Here is a 17,154-nt window from a genome sequence, read left to right on the forward strand (position 1 = left end):
GTTTGTGTGTTGTTGGTTATGGTTTGTATCCTGTTAATGCTGTGAATTAGGGCCTCTAGCATTGATCCTATTTTTTCTTTTATGAACTTTATAGTTTTTGGCTTTATATTTAGGTCTTGATGCATTTTGAATTAGTTTTTGTATATGGTGTGAGGTATGGGTCCTGTTTCATTTTTTGCAGATGAACATCCAGTTTTGCCAGCACCATTTGTTAAAAAGACTGTCTTTTCCCTATCTGACGGACTTCGGGCCCGTGTCAAAGATTAGGTGATCGCAGGTGGATGGATTTACATCTGGGTTCTCAATTCTGTTCCATTGGTCGATGTATCTGTTGTTGTACCAGTAGCAGGCTGTTTTGACTACCGTAGCTGTCTAGTAGGTTCTGAGGTCAGGCAGTGTGAGTCCTCCTACCTTCTTCTTCTTCAATAGCGCTTTACGTATTCGTAACTTATCCTTTTAGTTATGTTTTAGCAGCAACCCTCAAGTCTTGCTACATAGTATTTTCAGTACCATTCAGCTGAAAATATATTCTAATTTTCAATATGATTTCTTCTTTAACCCATAAGTTATTTAGAAGCATATTTTAAAATTTCCAAGCACACAGGGGGTTCCTAGTTATCTTTTTATTGTTGGTTTGTCTCTCGGGGGTTTTGTAAGCTAGGGATATACACAGAGGAAAATAATGTAGTCAGAGTTCTGAAGCTGAGCCATGAAGGGGATAAATGAGTACTAAAGTGGTTAAGAGCTATGGCTGCTAACCAAAGGGTCGGCAGTTTGAAGCCACCAGATGCTCCTTGGAAACCCTATAGGGCAGTTCTACTTTGTCCTTTAGGGTCCCTGAGTCAGAATCGACTTGACAGCAACGGGTGTGGTTTTGGTTTTTATCTTCTTCAAATCTTAAAGGGCAAAGATAGATGATCCTAACAAAGAGGGACAGGAATGGAGAGGGGAGAGGTAAATCCAGAAGAACTGACAGAGTGGTGGGAAAACAGATGAGGGTACTCCCACCCGAAGATATGTCTGGAGGCCAATCTGGCAGTTGTGATCCCTTGAGCCAGCAGTTATTCTTGAGGGAATAGATCTGAAATATTAGGAACGGTACAAATACTTAACTAGACTCAATCCTTAACTACAAGTATGTTCATCATAGCACTACTTATAATATTAAAACTTTGAAAAGGATCCTAGATGTCTAACACTAGTGAATTGGTAGAGTCACAGTGTATACACATACAATGGACTTTTAGGCAACCATTAAAAAGGGTATTTCAGAAATACAATCATTCATCTAGAAAGGGGATAAAAATATCAGTAATTTCAGTAAGAAAAGCATGCTAAAAAACTAAATACAATTCAATTCTTGAAAAAAAAAATTTAATGTAGAAGAAAGTTGGAAGTCATACCCCTAAATGGCTCTGGCTGGTTGCACCACGGGAGATTTTAATTTTCCTTTTGTTTTTCTGTGCTTTCTGATTTTTCTACAGTGCAGAACAATATGCAGGCGGAAAGGTATGCGAATTACAAGGGAAGAACAATCTAGAGCATTTGTCTTCCTTGGGATGACCGGGGCCTTTGTGGACCAAGTTGATGTACGTGACCTTAGTTCTCAGTGGCAGGGCGCTGAGCTCTCTCTCTGCCAGGTTGCTTGCTAACCTCACCATGGGCAAGAAGGCTCGGGGCGCAGGGTCTCAGGCTGCCTCCACTGCACTTTAAATCTACCCAACGTCAAGTGTTGCTTCCTCTGTGAAGCTCTCTCTCTCTTCCCAAAATATCTAAACCAGTGTTTTCTGTTCGTTTACCTATTTGTTTTTTCCTCCTTTGAAAAGGAAGTAAAAAAGAAGTAGAGCTTTCTTTGGGGCTTCGTAGAGAGAAGTCAAGAAAATATAAATGGTATCAGAGGCCGATAATCCTCAGAGACACCAAGTGCTCCCCTGTCTAGGTATTTACTTAACACATGATGTCTGTGCAAGCCAAAAGGTGTTAATCTCTTTCTTGAGAAGCTACCACCACTCTTTCCCTCTGTGCTTATTATCACTGCCCGCGTATAGAGGTGCCTGGGGTCAGGAATTTATTTGCTTTTGCTTTAGTTGACCTTGAATTTTGCTTGCTTCACATTAAGCCAATTCTATTTTGTTCTAAGGTCGCTGAACACGGAAAATTTCTGAACAGTCTCTTTCTTTCCTTAAATGGAGCCACATACACTACTTGGGGGCTCCTAAGCCATCTCCCAGACAGCTCTTCTGCAGATCAAATCACAGCCTCTGTCACTCTTCCTTCTGGATTCTTTTCCACCTTTTGTATTTCTTCTGAGAAGAGGATTTTTCTTTAAAAAATCTGAAACCAAAAACTCAACACATTGAATGATGGTTGGGTTGTTAATGAGAAGGATGCTGCTTTTGAGTTTAAACACAGAAGAAAACATTCTTTGATGGTTACGAGGGTGGAGACGGAGGGAGAGGGGTATTCACTAACTAGATAGTAGATAAGAATTATGTTAGGTGAAGGGAAGGACAACACACAATACAGGGGAAGTCAGCACAACTGGACTAAACCAAAAGCTAAGAAGTTTCCTGAATACAACCAAACACTTCGAGGGACAAAGTAGCAGGGGCGGGGGTCCGGGGACCATGGTTTCAGGGGACAGCTAGGTCAACTGGTGTAACAAAGTTTATTAAGAAAATGTTCTGCATTCCATTTTGGTGAGTGGTATCTGGGGTCTTAAAAGCTAGTGAGCAGCCATCTAAGACGCATCAATTGGTCCCAACCCACCTGGAGCAAAGGAGAATGAAGAACACCAAAGACACAAGCAAAGTATTAGCCCAGGAGACAGAAAGGGCCACATAAACCAGAGACTCTATCAGCCTGAGATCAGAAGAATTAGATGGTGTCCAGCTACCACCAATGACCACCCTGACAGAGAATAAATAGGAAGTCCCTGATGGAGCAGGAAAAAAGTGGGCTGCAGAATTCAAATTCTAGTAAAAAGACTAGACTTAATGGTCTGAGACTTGAGGGAACCCAGAAGACATGGCCCCCGGACTCTGTCAGCCCAGAATTGAAACCATTCCTTAAGCCAACTCTTCAAACATAGGTTAGACTGGACTATGGGATATAAAATAATACTCGTGAAGAGAGTGCTTCTTAGCTCAAGTAGATACATGAGACTAAATGGGCAGTGCCTGTCCACAGGCGAGATGAGAAGGCATAAAGGGATGGGAGCTGGTTGAATGGACACAGGAAATCCGGGGTGGAAAGGAGTGTGCTGTCACAGTATAGGGAGAGCAACTAGGGTCACATAGCAATGTGTGTATCAATTTTTGTATGAGAAACTGACTTGAACTGTTAACTTTCACTTAAAGCACGATTAAAAACAAAAATTAGGATGCCGCTTTTTAGTTTCCACTTATTAAACTCAAGTGAACATCAAACCACCACCAAGAAAGTTCCAGACTGTTAGCACAGAGGCCATAACTAACCACTAGGTTGCTCTGCCACAAGGGAACTCCACGAGGGCATAATGGTAATGATGATGACAACACATGAATCTCAACGAGTGCTTGCGATGTGCTAGGCACCATGGGCTTTATGGAAATCACGTCATTTGATCTTGACAACAGCCATATGAGGGAGGTACTGTCACTGTCCTCCTGTTAAAGCTGAGGAAACTAAGGCTAGTGAGGCACACGGGCTTGCTTGGAGCCCCACCTCCAGCATGGGGTGAAGCCAGGATACGAACTCACGTAGTATAATTCCCAAGCCCGCACACTTACCCCTCTGGGTTTTCACTTCCTTGCATGTCGAAAGGTCTCTGCTTTGGCTGTTTGCAAGGTGAGAGGGCAACCATCAATGTACAGACACAAGGCCTGTAGAGGACAGTGACAAAACTGATCTACTCTGCTGCTGGCTGGTGTTTGCCTTGATATTAACCCGTTAGCTGACCCACATCGCCACTGCCCAGACGTCTGCCACGCCTGCCTCCTGAACCAGGTTAGGAGTCACAGGACAAAACCAGTCTCACGATTTCATAATTTTCCTTCATTTCTGACCAGAAGTATTATGTCCACTTTGGTTCGCCATACTTATTTCTAAATGACCGGCTCATTTTTCACTTCAAGGACACAGCATCACTGTCATGGAAGGTGTCTGAGTGATGACGCCATAAACTGTAAAAGCAAACCCACAAGAGGCATTCCACACGTGCTCTGAGTTCACGGCACCGTGGCTGGAGCTGATGGCTCGCTTCCAAGATACCTGCTTTGAAGAAGACTATACTAATCTAAGGAGCCCTGGTAGTGCAGTGGTTAAGCACTTGGCTGCTAACTGAAAGGTCAGTGGATCAAACCCACCATCTGCTCCGGAGGGAGAAAGATACGGCAGTCTGCTTTCATAAAGATTTACAGTCTTGCAAAACCTGTATGGCAGTTCTACTCTGTCCTATAGGGTTGCTATGAGTGAGAATCGCCTCGACAGCAATGCGTTGGTTATGGGCACACTAATTTAGATGTCTGAGCTTTGGAGTGTTTGGGGGAAGCAAGAGAGTAGGCACTGCTTACTCTCTCCCACACCATTTTTGCCTCCACTGAGTCAACTGAGCAATCAAAAACTCAAATCCATTGCTGTTGAGTCGATCGCGACTCACAGTGACCCCATAGGACAGAGCAGAACTGCCCCAGAGGGTTTCCAAGAAGCGGCTGGTGGATTCGAACTGCTGACCTTTTGGTTAGCAGCCATAGCCCTTAACCACTGTGCCACCAGGGCTCCCAACTGAGCAAAAGCCTGCTAAAAAGTTCTGGGAGTGGCGTAGCTAAGAACTTGAGAAGGGCTCTTTCTCTTGCGCTAAGTCAGCAGAGTCATGCCCACAAGGAAAGCTATCCAGTAACAGACAGGAGGGGTCAAGCAGGGTTCTACGGTGAGAGAGATAAAGGGAGGGCAAGGGTGAGGGCTCTGTGACTCACAAACCCTGAGCTTTGCAGTTGGAACAGGATGAGGACTTGGCCTTCCCCCCCCTTTTTTTCAAACCCTTCTTTTTAGGATTCCTTGTGATTCCTCAAAGGTTTAAGCATTTGGAAGTCCCAGGGATAAAATATTAAAAGCTAAAGGACACATGTGAAGGATGGGGATTAGAAGAGAAAGAAGGAAGAGGGAGAGATGTGGAAACCTGGAAGGAAGCTTGCTCATTGAGTGCGGAGACGGGACCTTGACTAACTGGGAAGCCATGCTAGAGAAGGTCCCACCGAGAACTGAGCTGAGAGACAAGCTCTCAGGGACCGGAAGTGCGAGGCCACAGAGAGAGCAGGGCAGCACCAGTCAGTGCGTGGAGTCTTGGGTGGAATGGAGGAGGTGTGTACAGAGAAGAGAGAAAGTGTTGAGCCTGTGAGTTAGCCAAAAAAGACATTAAGTACGTAATTTTGGAGTGTTATTATTTCTGAAAGATGAGCTAATGAATTACTTCTTTGGCTTCTGTAAAAGTTCACTCGTTATAGGTGTCAAAATACACGGAGACATGTAATTATAAACATGGTGGGCTTGAGCACAGAGCCACCATGATGAATTTCCGGGCAGGATACACTGTGTGACTGTGGCCCACTACCACCACCTAGTGGCAGCATACTAACATGCAGTTATTGCGAAGAGTTCATTAGAAATAATACACGCACAGACCAGCAAAGCTTGGAGAAGTTGAGAGATCATCAGGCCCACGAGGTCTCAAACAAACAGCGTATCAGAATCACCCCGTGGAGCTTTTAGAGTCGCTATGAGTCAGAATTGACTTGACAGCAAGAGGTTTGGTGTGGTTTTTTTATATATACCTCCGAGCTATTGAATAGCAACCTTTGGGAATGTGGCCTAGGCATATATATTAGTTGGAACAATATGAAATTGCCATTTTTGTGGGCCAAAAGAGAAAAACAATACCAATTTGACGTGTTTAATATTTGAACAAAATTCCCTTAAGACTCTGCTGGCTTCCTCTTGTTGATCTACTCTCGTTTCCCGACATCGCGGCTAACAAAAATGAAGTTCAGGATGTTAAGTGACTTGTTCAAGGTTCCATGGTTGGTATGGTGAGTGCTGGGGCTCAAACTCCACCGTCCTGATTTTCAGTCCAATGCTCTTGTACTTAAGGATCAAACTAACAAAACCTGACCTGACGTCACGCGGTTTCGATTTCCTGACCCGCAGATTCCTTGCATATCCACCTGTCTCACGTCCCCACTGACCCAAAGGAAACCCCTCTCCAGTGTCTCCTCCCTTATTTCAAAGCAACGTTCATCGAGTTTTATTTCTGATCTGTGCCCTCCTTCTTCTGGAAAATTCTATTGCCTAATACTTTTTTTTTTTTAACCTGTGAAATTGCTCATCGACCCCACTAGATTGGAGCTCCCTGGGACCAGGGCTGAGGCAATGGTATGCAGAAGGCTTGCACTGGCTTGCAATAACTGACTGCTAAAAATTTCAGGAATTTCGTCAGCTGATTGTTAAGCATTGTTGTTATTAAAAATCAACTTGCATAAACTTACAATTAAATAAATTAGGTTAGAAGCAAAGATAATAAATATTTAAAACTCACCAAGTCCTTTACCGGAACTATTATGTCATTATTTTTATTATTATTTTACTATTATCTGTGTTCTGGAGGTTATTTACATCGATCACATCTGAATGATGGTAATACTTGAAACTGGCCATGTGGTGGGAGAATTCACATCACAGAAATTGGCCACCTCTACAAAGCGGGCTGGCTTCATTGTTTTGTTTACTGTCTACACGTCTGGGAAGCTTCCCTGACCATGCCCCTCCCAGGCTGGGGGAGGAAGCCCTCCCACGTACACCCTTAACTAACCAGTTGCTGTTGAATTGCCTTCAACTCATGGTGAGCCCGTTTGTGTCAGAGTAGAACTGTGCCCCACAGGGTTTTCAGTGGCTGAGTTTTTTGGAAGTAGGTTGCCAGGCCTTGCTTCTGAGGAGCCTCAGGGTGGACTCAAATTGCTAATCTTTGGGTTAGCAGCTGAGTGTGCACCCCAGGGACTCCTGTGCCCCTGAAAGCCCTGTATTAAGTTTCCTTCTCATGGCCGTTACCTTGCTGTATTACGACTGCACGGCTGTGGACGCGGCACACTTTTATATTTAATCTCTATTTGTTTTTAGCATCTCCCTCGTCACTGTGACTCTCTCTTTACCTCCGTGGTGTCTTTGTTTCCAGTAGCTAACCCAGCACTCAGAGGAGTCAGCAAATACTTGCTGAATGAATGACCACAGGAAACAAACGATGCTGGAAAAAAACCCTGGTGAAGACTCCACCTTTCGGCCAAGCCACAGACAGGCCCCTAACCAGTCACACCCGAGAAGAATGTGCTCCTTAGAACCACCACTTACACGAGATCCAAGCAGCAACACTTGCCCAAAAGCAAAGATGAGACAACAGGAAGGGGTAGAAAATCTGAACAAAAAGGAAACGGGGAGATGCTAGCACAGCGTGGGGAGTGTGGCGGATGTCGTGGGACACTTGATGTAAAACAACTGAATGGAAAATCCGTTTGCTCTGTCAACTCTCACCTAAAGCACAATAAAAATTAAACAAACAATACCCTGGTGACACTCATACTGAGAACCCATTCTATCCCAGCCACCGCGCAGGGCACGCTGCAAACATTATTGGTTTGAAATTCACAACCACTCTACAAAGTAGATATTTTAATATCTGTTTTATAAATGAGGAAACTAAAGGGCAGTGAGGTGAAGCCGAGTGTTCAAAGTCACACAGCAGGTAAGCAGATGAGTCAGGATCTGAATTCCCAAATCTTCAGTATTCCAAAAGGAGCCCTGGTGAGGCAATGGTTAAGCAGTCGGCCGCTAACTGAAAGGTAGGCGGTTTGAAAAACACCAGCCGCTCCGCAACAGAAAGACCTGGCGATCCGCTCCTGTATAGATCACAGCCTAGGAAACCCTATGGGGCCTCTGTCCTATAGGGTCACTGTGAGTTGGAATCGATGCAGGGGCACCCAACAATGGGTATTCCAAAGGCCGTAGACTTCCCAATGCATGACCAAAAAAAGTTTTTCAGACAACCATGTAGGGTGGATCAAACAGATAAATAACAAAACACATACAAGAAAAAGCAAAACAAAAAATAAGCAAGAAAACCCTTTGCAGTTCTGTAGTCACCGTTCCACAGAACGCTCGTTGTCATTCTATGCTGTGCCAACACCAGGTTTCCCTGTACCTACGAAACCACTTTCATTGGCTAGGTCTACTCAATAAAAAGCTGTAAAATATACCTGGCACGTCCTGTTGGGGTTATTAATGGTTTCGCCCATGAGTGTGGGCTGGCTGGCTGCTGAGCAGGGGTGTGGGAGGACGATGCTCAGGGGTGGTGCTCCTAGGGGGCCCCGCCTGCCTGGGGCTCCTTCTCACTGAAGCACAGGCTGAAATGCTGATCTGATGTTTGGTCTTTTGACAATTTTCACTTAATGAATTGATTCCTACAGTTCATTAACATACCACTTCCACTTCTGTGTACACATATGTCTTAATTAGCTGCTCATTGGCTGTTTAATTACAGGAAAACAGCTGACAGCTGCCTTGCTGAATTCTAATGGCAGACGCTTTGGAATGGCTACGCACTTGATTTTGACAACCACGCTTTATCCAGACCTCCGTGATTTATTGTGAGCGCGCAATTGCCAGCCCAGACGACTGTACTTTCTGATACAGCTGAAAATGTGGGACTTGGGGACTGTTGGGGGGTGTATGTCTCCCTCATACCCCATTTCTAAGGCTGAGAAGAGCAGGCCACCCAATAGGAAAAGGATGTCCTACGATGCAGTCTTACTTATCTTGGGAACTTTCTGCTGAGAATGCTCAGAAGCACAGGGGTGCACAGAAGAAAATCTCTTTGGACAGATGTGGGCAGAAAGTTAAGTATCTGGATAAGGGGAGAAAAGAGGTCAACTGTCAGCTTAATTGTATTGAGGGGGAAGGAGGGTACATTCTATCAGGGAGGGGAAGAGGCAGAGGAAATGATGACATTAAAAGGGGCGGGGCAGGGACAGCAGTCCCGAAGGAAGCAAACCGGAAACACGCTGTTCTTGAGAAAAGAACGGGCAGCTTCACTGGCAAAAGTGAGATGCTGGCCGGCCTCCCTGCAGAACTGTCTGCGCAAACGATCTCTGATTAAAGCTGACCCCATGAGCCATATTCGCCAAGTGTAGATGTCTGCTTCTGACTGCAATCTGCCATTCTCTGATCCGACCCACGTGACCAGAACCAGCGACGGGCGCTGGCAAACAAGCAGCGGGCACCTTCCCTGGCTGGTCACTGTGCTAGAGGCCTGACAGAGCCCCGTCCGAGACCTGGCCACCAGCCCAGCATCGAGGAAGGACAGCGTTTTTCAAAAGACAACCCCAACCGATGATCATCTGCTTTAAACACTTCATTTTTAATTTACTTTGATGACTGAGCCGAGGAAGGACAGCAGTTACTAAAACATGATAGAGAACAAAACCGAACAGCCGAAACTGCAAAAAAATCCGAATCATCTTGACGCATCCTGGGGTGTAACGGGCCCCTCACCAGTTGTGCGTCTCATCACAGGACTGGAAGGTGTAGCTAACCCAAGAGTTTTGCTTATCACCTACGCATCACAGAACCGAAGCTCTGATGTCACAAGGACCAAGGAACAGCTGGTCCGGCCCCAAGCTGAATTTTCCTTTTTAACAGCTGTCTCCAATGCTGGGGCTAGGTGTTATAAAGCATTAAAATAAAAAGATCAAGCATGAATGTATCAATGCTGAAAAGCGGACACCATTGGTCCAGGGCTAGTGACGTTTCACAACCGAAATAAAAACATTAGAATCCCCTTAAAGACAATTTGGGCCTGAAAGGAACATGTGTGGGAAATTTATTTTCATGCTAATAAATAAAATCTCCAGAAACTGCTTCACTTATCTCTTTTCAGGGGGGAGGAAAAAGTACCAATTACACACTGCAGACGTCTTTGAAAAGACTTTCGATTTTTAATTTAAAAGAATATATTTGCTAATGCAAGGAAGGAGCCCTGGTGGCGCCGTGGTTAAGAGCCCAGCTGCTAACCAAAAAGTTGGCAGTTCGAATCCACCAGCTGCTCCTTGGAAACCCTGTGGAGCAGTTCTGCCCTTTCTTAGAGGGTTGCTATGAGTCAGAATCGACTCAACGGCAACGGGTGGGTGGATTAATGCAAAGCAACTATTCCACATCCTCCCTTTCCTGGGTGGAAGAGGAAGCTTTGCATAGGACATCATCTTAAATGTATGAAGTTCTGAGTCAATATTTGACCAATAAATGCTACTTTATTCTTTATCAAGGACAACGAGTCCCACATGTAATCGGAAACCCGCTCACTATCCCCAATACTTGACTGTACATTTTCATCGAAAAAACCAGTAGCTGAAACAGCAGAGCCACAAAGTGAAGTTTTTTTTCTTTTTCATCATCTTACAAAGAAGCTAGAAACTGAAGCTAATGGAGAAATGGGACCATTTTTAAAAGACAACCTTGACCAGTGATCATTTTTTTAAAATACTTCAGTTTTTAATTTACTTTGCTGATGAACCTAAACTCTCACATTTACAGCCTCGAGTTTCATTTCTGGCTTTTTCCTTTACCCACATGTTCCAGGACCTGCCCCTCCTCCCTGCAGGCCTGCCTAGCTCACTCTATCATCTCAGAGTTTTCACCCAGGGCTGGGCCTGAATTCCATTCCAAGAGCTCAGACGAGTCTCTACAGACAGGACTAAGCCCTTATAGGCCTAGATTTCAACATGAGCTCCTCTGAAGCGCAGTATCCAGGGCTTCAGCAGTCCCAGTGAAAGGTTTCTTCATTCTTTCAAAACAACAAGTAAAATACCTTTATAATAAAAACCGTGGCATAACCTTAAAAGAACCTGGGGTGCGATACTTGTCTACCTTTATCTTTCATTATCCACCGACAATGATCATTTGCTCCAATCAAACTGGGTTATATAACAACAACAGTCTGTTGCTGTTGAGTCAATTTTGACACGTAGCAACCCTATAGTGACCCCACAGGACAGAGTAGTTTCGAAGGCTGTAATCCTTACAGAAGCAGACTGCCACATCTTTCTTCCACGGAGCGGCTGGTGGGTGCAAACCACCGACCTATCGGTTAGCAATAAGCACTGAACCACTGAACCACCAGGGCTACTTCTGGGTTATATACTGTCCCCTAAATACAACCACAACCACTCATCTGTCACTTTGTTGTACTGTGGTGGCTTGCTTGTTGCTACCATGCTGGAAGCTATGTCGCTGGTATTTCAAATACCAGGCAGGGTCACCACGGGAGCCAGGTTTTAGCAGAGTTTCCAGACTAAGTCAGACCAGGAAGAAAGGCCTGGCAATCTAATTCTAAAAATTAGCCAATGAAAACCTTATGGATCACAACAGAACACTGTCTCACACACTTGCTTTGGACACCTCAGCAGGAGGGATCAATCACTGGAGCAGACATCACGTTTGGTGAAGGAGAGGGCCAGTGAGGGCGAGAGAGAGCCTCAGTGAGATGCATTGGCACAGTAGCCACAAGGATGGACTCAAACATGCCAGCGAGTATGCGGATGACCGAGGACCAGGCAGTGTCTCATTCTGTTGTACGTAATCTTACCATGAGTTGGGATCAACTAGACAGCAGCTATCTAAATACAACCAGGACTTCTCCCATTCCTGGGTTTTGCCTCTGCCATTCCCCACTCCTCTGATTCCCCTGCCCAGAATTTCCTCCCAGCTATCCTGCTGTGTCCAAATCCTTCTCCCCGTCTCCCAGCTCACTGTTGGTTCCTCCTGAAACCTCACGAGGTTACCTGAGTACAGTTATTGCTCTCCGCTAAGCCCTCGCTCCTGCTGCTTACGGGAATGTCTTCTTGCGTCTCATCACAGCCTGTGGTCTTGACTTATTATTTACTTCTTGTGCATGGTTATTTAGTTCTTCCTACGTATGCCTCATCTCTATAACTAGACCATAAACTGTTTGAGGGAAGGACCAGGTCTTTATGTCTTTGGGTCCTTTACGGCTTACGCAGTGCCTGGCCCCAAGGGGTCTCATATTTTTGTTTTTATTGATTGATTCTGCATAACAAATGGCAAATGATCATAAAAATCAAGACTGGGCCCACAGAAGTCCTGGAAATAATATCTGCCTGCACAGCGCAGCATTATCAAGGCACTAAGGAATCTGGCCAGTAACGATCATGAAAACAACAGTCGGCATTTACTGAATGCTTGTTTCAAGCCAGACAGTCTTGAAAGTGCTTCATCTGAACGCATGTGATGACTCTATGAAGTAGCTATAATTACGATCCTCGTTTTTACAGACGGGGAACCTGAGGCACAAAGACGTTGGGGACGCTGGTAAGAAGCAGAGCTGGGAATCAAACCCGGGCGGGCTGGCTCCAGAGTTGGAGCTTAATCCCGACACAACACTGCCTCTCTATAAGGAGCACAATGAGTCCCTGGGTGTCGTAAATGGTTAAACACACAACTACTAACCGAAGGATGGTGGTTCAAACCCACCCACAGGCACGTGGGAAACAAGGCCAAAAACCAACCACTGAAGACCCTATGCGGCACAGCCCTACTCTGACGCCCGTGGAGTCGCCGTGACTCAGAATCAACCTGACAGCAGCTGATTTGGTTTTGGTTTCGGTTTCTAGGCAGCAAGGAGAAGAGGAGCGGGAAAGCTGGGCACATGCAGGAACAAGAGAAGGAGCCACCAAAACATCTACCAAGCTTGCTGTTCGTCCGCTACCTTCCCTGAAGAGATACATGGGGAATTAGATCGTTATTTCAGCCATTAAATGGGTCCCCTAGTTTCTTAAGGTTTCAGATCACTGACTTTAAAATGCAATTTGAGATACGTTCACAAAAGGATTAGTTCAAAAATGACTGAATCACTTTCTTTCCTCTTGTTAAATATCTACTTAATATATCTAATTAGAAAATGTCCATAGATCGAATTATACTATCACAGAGATAAATAATTTACAATCGGTCATGGCAGAACCACTTTAACCTGGTTGGAACATGATAAATGATCAACATCGATGGCAAAACACAGAAGTTTTTGACTTCACCATAACTAGGAATAAAAATATTAGATATAGCAGAGAGAAATTATAATGCAGAGCAAATCCTATATGCATTAAATATGAACACATAACATTGTATAAGTCCCTGGCTGGGCATAAGCCCAATATGCTAATAAAACCAAGTTTTAATTATTTGTTTTTGTGGCTTTCATTGTAGGAAGTCAGTAGATCAGAAGCATTGGACCATGGATGGCTGAAAACCACTTTGTCATTGAGGCTGTGAATGGACAAGATCTGGAAGGGAATCTAGAAACATGGCAGCTGTGGAATAATGGCTGCCTCTTCTTTTCTTATTGCTTTTACTCTTGTCATAAATAAACATGCAGGGTGGGCACACATGGCCTGTGTAGACACAGTGGTACTCAGCCAGTCAATTCAGGTTTACTGCATAGCATGTCCTTAATTAATCTTCTGGATTGGTGAATATTTCACAGGAAATAGCCCCCACTCCCAAGGAGCCCTGGTGGCACAATGGTTAAGTGCTCACCTGCTAACCAATAGGTCGGTGGTTCAAACCCACCCAGTGGCCCCACAGGAGAAAAGCCCTGGCGATCTGATCCAATAAAGATTACAGACTAAGAAACCCTATGGGGCAGTTCTACTCTGTCACAAGGGGTTGCTAGGAGTTGGAATGGACTCCAGGGAACCTAACAACAACAAGCCCCCATCCCCACTCTGGTCCTGCCCCAGACTCAATTCCTAGACACTCACTACAGTTTGTACATAAAACCACACATGAGAGGCTCAGAGACAGTGATGAGTCTCTTGAGCAGAATGAAGGGACATGAAGTGAACTGGTATCCAGGATGCTGCCTGGGCCCCGGTGCCTTTAGGGAAACACCGAGGGGATGTGCAATGCACAGACATCAGCTGTGCATGGGACTCCTCGTCGGGGAGCCCTGCTTCCATGGAGGGAGCCGCTGCCATCTCCTGTCAGGGCGCAGCTTTGGGAGATGGGAGCACAAAGGTGACGATGGAGGCTCACACCTCCCTGCCCAGCTACATCAGCCAAACCAGTTCTAAAATTCAGCGCCCTCTCCTCCTTACATCCTGGGGTGGCAGAGGCCAGGCAGCTTATTTCATTTTACTTATTTTGAGGGAGGGCAGATTGAGGAAGCAAAAGGACAGAACTTTTTTTTTTTTCTTTTTCCCTTCCTATTTACATTTGGTAATCCAGAACTGTGAGCCCTGGAGGGATTATCATAGAAATGAAAAATTCAAAATTCCCTTTAAGTAGCAAGCTCTTCACTTCTAAAAGGCAGGTGATTTTTTGTTTTTTTTTTTTAGATTAACTGTGTTAGTTGGTGGGTGTACAAAAATCTCCATAGAAGAGCTTCACCAAGATGGGATCAACATTAAGCATTTGTATACATACAAAGCAGCCAACGTTACCATGATCAACAGTGAATGAAGAATGAAGGAAATTACATGATGTCCCTGATGTCTGTTTGTTAGCTGTATATGTAGATGATTTTATATTTTATGGCATTGTCATTTTTTTCTAATTTTACTAAAGGAAAGCTAACCAAATTTGTGGATTTCATTTTCTGCTTTAGCCTCAAAAAGCCTTAGGGCGAAGGCAGACCTGGTTGTACCAATCGGCTGTCTCAGAGGCTTCCTGCATGTTTAGATAGCGTCTCTCCTGTTTATTTTTCACTGTTTTATCCTCTAAGCTGTCTCAAGGCCCTTCCAATATAAGCAGGAGGATTTAAATCTTAATAAACTGGAATCTGAATAACATAGGCAATCTGGGTTTGGGGAGGGTCTTGAGTTATCAGGATAAACATCTCTATTTCCCATTCTCATATTACACTTGTGCTGTGCATACTCTCCGAGATCAGGACAGTTGTAATAAAAATAGTAACAACAACAATAATAATAATAAATTTCCAGTTTATAAGGACTTTGATTTACAGTTTTCCATTCGATTGTTGGAATAGTTCTAAAAGCTTCTAAAAGAACAGGTCTCATGCCCATTTTTTAGATTAAGAAACCAACTCACTAAATGATTAAGACCTGTTCCAAACAATACGGACAAGGGGTGGAACCAGGTCAGAACTCAGTTCTTCCCAGGGGTGGATTAACCAGTAAGCAAGGTGCACATGGGCTTAACAGTCAGCAAGGTCCGCACGAGCTTACTGGTGTTCACTCACTAATCTGTAGTGCACAATTTCACACGGGGTTCACCACATCTTTGAAACTGTGTACTACAGATTAGTAAGTAAGCACAAGTAACCCCGTGCGTACCTTGCTTACTGAGTATCATCCCTGGCTTCTTTCCAACAGCCTCCTCATGATTTGGTCACATGTGTTAACATCTGTGTGCCAACAAGAAGACTTCCAATCACATTCCAATTAGATTTACTGGAAATGCCTTCCTATAAAGCTTGAAACAGGGATATCATAGAAGTTTTTTTTTTTTTTTTTTTAAGATCATCAAGTCAATCCATTCTGGGATTGAAGTGAAAATCAAATAACAAACAATGCTCAAATACCTTTCCGTAGCCTCCTGTCATTTTGGAGGGGCGATGTCAACTGCCTGAATTGCAATTTAACATCGTAATATTTACCATGTTCTGTCATTTCTCATCACTCAAAATACCAAGGAGTTGAATTTTTAGAAATAGTCGAAGCAGAAAATAAAAGCCCCAACGCTACCTGCTAACACTAACGGAAACAACGATTAAAAAGGCTTACCTTGCAGCCCTCACATGTAATGACACCATAATGGATTCCTGATGATTTGTCTCCACAGATCTTGCATGGAATAATTTCAATTTGAGCTGCAAGAGAAAACACGCGACCAGTTAATTACATTTTCTTTTCAACACCTTATAAAAGCGCTCCCTGATCAGCATTTGTATGGTGGAAACTAATAACCTGCTAAACGTTATACTGCATTAACTATTCATTGCTGAACTGTGAGGGGCCCCCTGGAGCTCTGGACTAAATTATGGCTGCTCGTTATATAACGGCTTTCGGGTTATTAAAATGGGTCATCTGAGAAGGTGTTTAAGAACCCACAAGAAGGCTGGAATCAGCATTTCAACGCCTTCAAGAACTGGAGAGTTCGCAGTTCAGGCCTCAGAGCAAAGCAGATACTAAAATGTTTCCTCCAATCTCATTTTCCATCATTACTTTTAAAAGGTCATAAATCTGTCTTGGCTGAGCATTGTGGCTCGACCGGTAGAGAAAAATATACTCCAAAAAGCCAGGTCTACTTAGGAAACCAATTCAATTCAAAATGTTCGTAAGAGATATATGATTGTAAGTTAAGAATTCCTTACTCATCTCTTGTTAAAAATCACGCCGTTGTCACGTGCTAAAAATTAGCCCATTTGTGTACAATCAAAACCTTTCAGCTCTACATGTAACATCCTATCTGAATTTAACCATGATGAATCCTGACAAATTGGACATGTAGCTTCTGAGTTATTGATGTCGGAAACCAACTTCCTGGTACAGCATGCACATGTTTCTGCCAACTGATTACTTAAAGATGTCTCATGCTGGAAGATTAACCAAATAATTAATATCTATTACACCAAAGTTCTCAAATACGATACAGCGCATTCCTCAGCAAACATATCACATCTTGAGCAGCACTGGAAATAGTGTAATTAAGCATTAAAAAAAAAAAAAAAAAAAAAAACCTAAGGAATAGAACAATTAGGCAAAACGAAGTGCTTGGATTTGGGTCACCAATAAAGTAGAATTTGTACGTATGTGAAATAAAGAAGAGACCATCACTGAGCTACACAGACAGGATGACAGTGTTGACCAGTTCATGTGGAACGTTCCATTACGCTACATTTATTAGTCCATGATTTTCACTACTAGGTATAATGTCAGATTACCTACTAAATTATACACACAAACACAATTGGAAGTGCCCAAGTCTATTTCATTTTTATATAGCCTTTACCCAGCCCCACGCCTTGCACAGAGAAATGACTATATCCAAAGAATGTGTCTCATGCCGGAAGTAACATAGACATACCAGGGCTTGAAC

General features: G+C 43.9%; 1 protein-coding gene across 1 annotated transcript in view; it reads right to left on the reverse strand.

Moving 5' to 3' along the window:
• RORA (RAR related orphan receptor A) overlaps nucleotides 1–16,791 on the reverse strand; it is a 48,948-nt gene extending 32,157 nt beyond the window's left edge. Inside the window, exon 1 of the mRNA XM_004374786.2 lies at nucleotides 15,840–16,791. The gene's annotated coding sequence lies outside the window, so the exon portion shown is untranslated. The remainder of the gene's footprint in view (nucleotides 1–15,839) is intronic.
• Nucleotides 16,792–17,154: the final 363 nt, after the last annotated feature.

Source organism: Trichechus manatus, unplaced genomic scaffold (genome assembly GCF_000243295.1).
Source record: "Trichechus manatus latirostris isolate Lorelei unplaced genomic scaffold, TriManLat1.0 scaffold00030, whole genome shotgun sequence".
Taxonomy (NCBI): domain Eukaryota; kingdom Metazoa; phylum Chordata; class Mammalia; order Sirenia; family Trichechidae; genus Trichechus; species Trichechus manatus.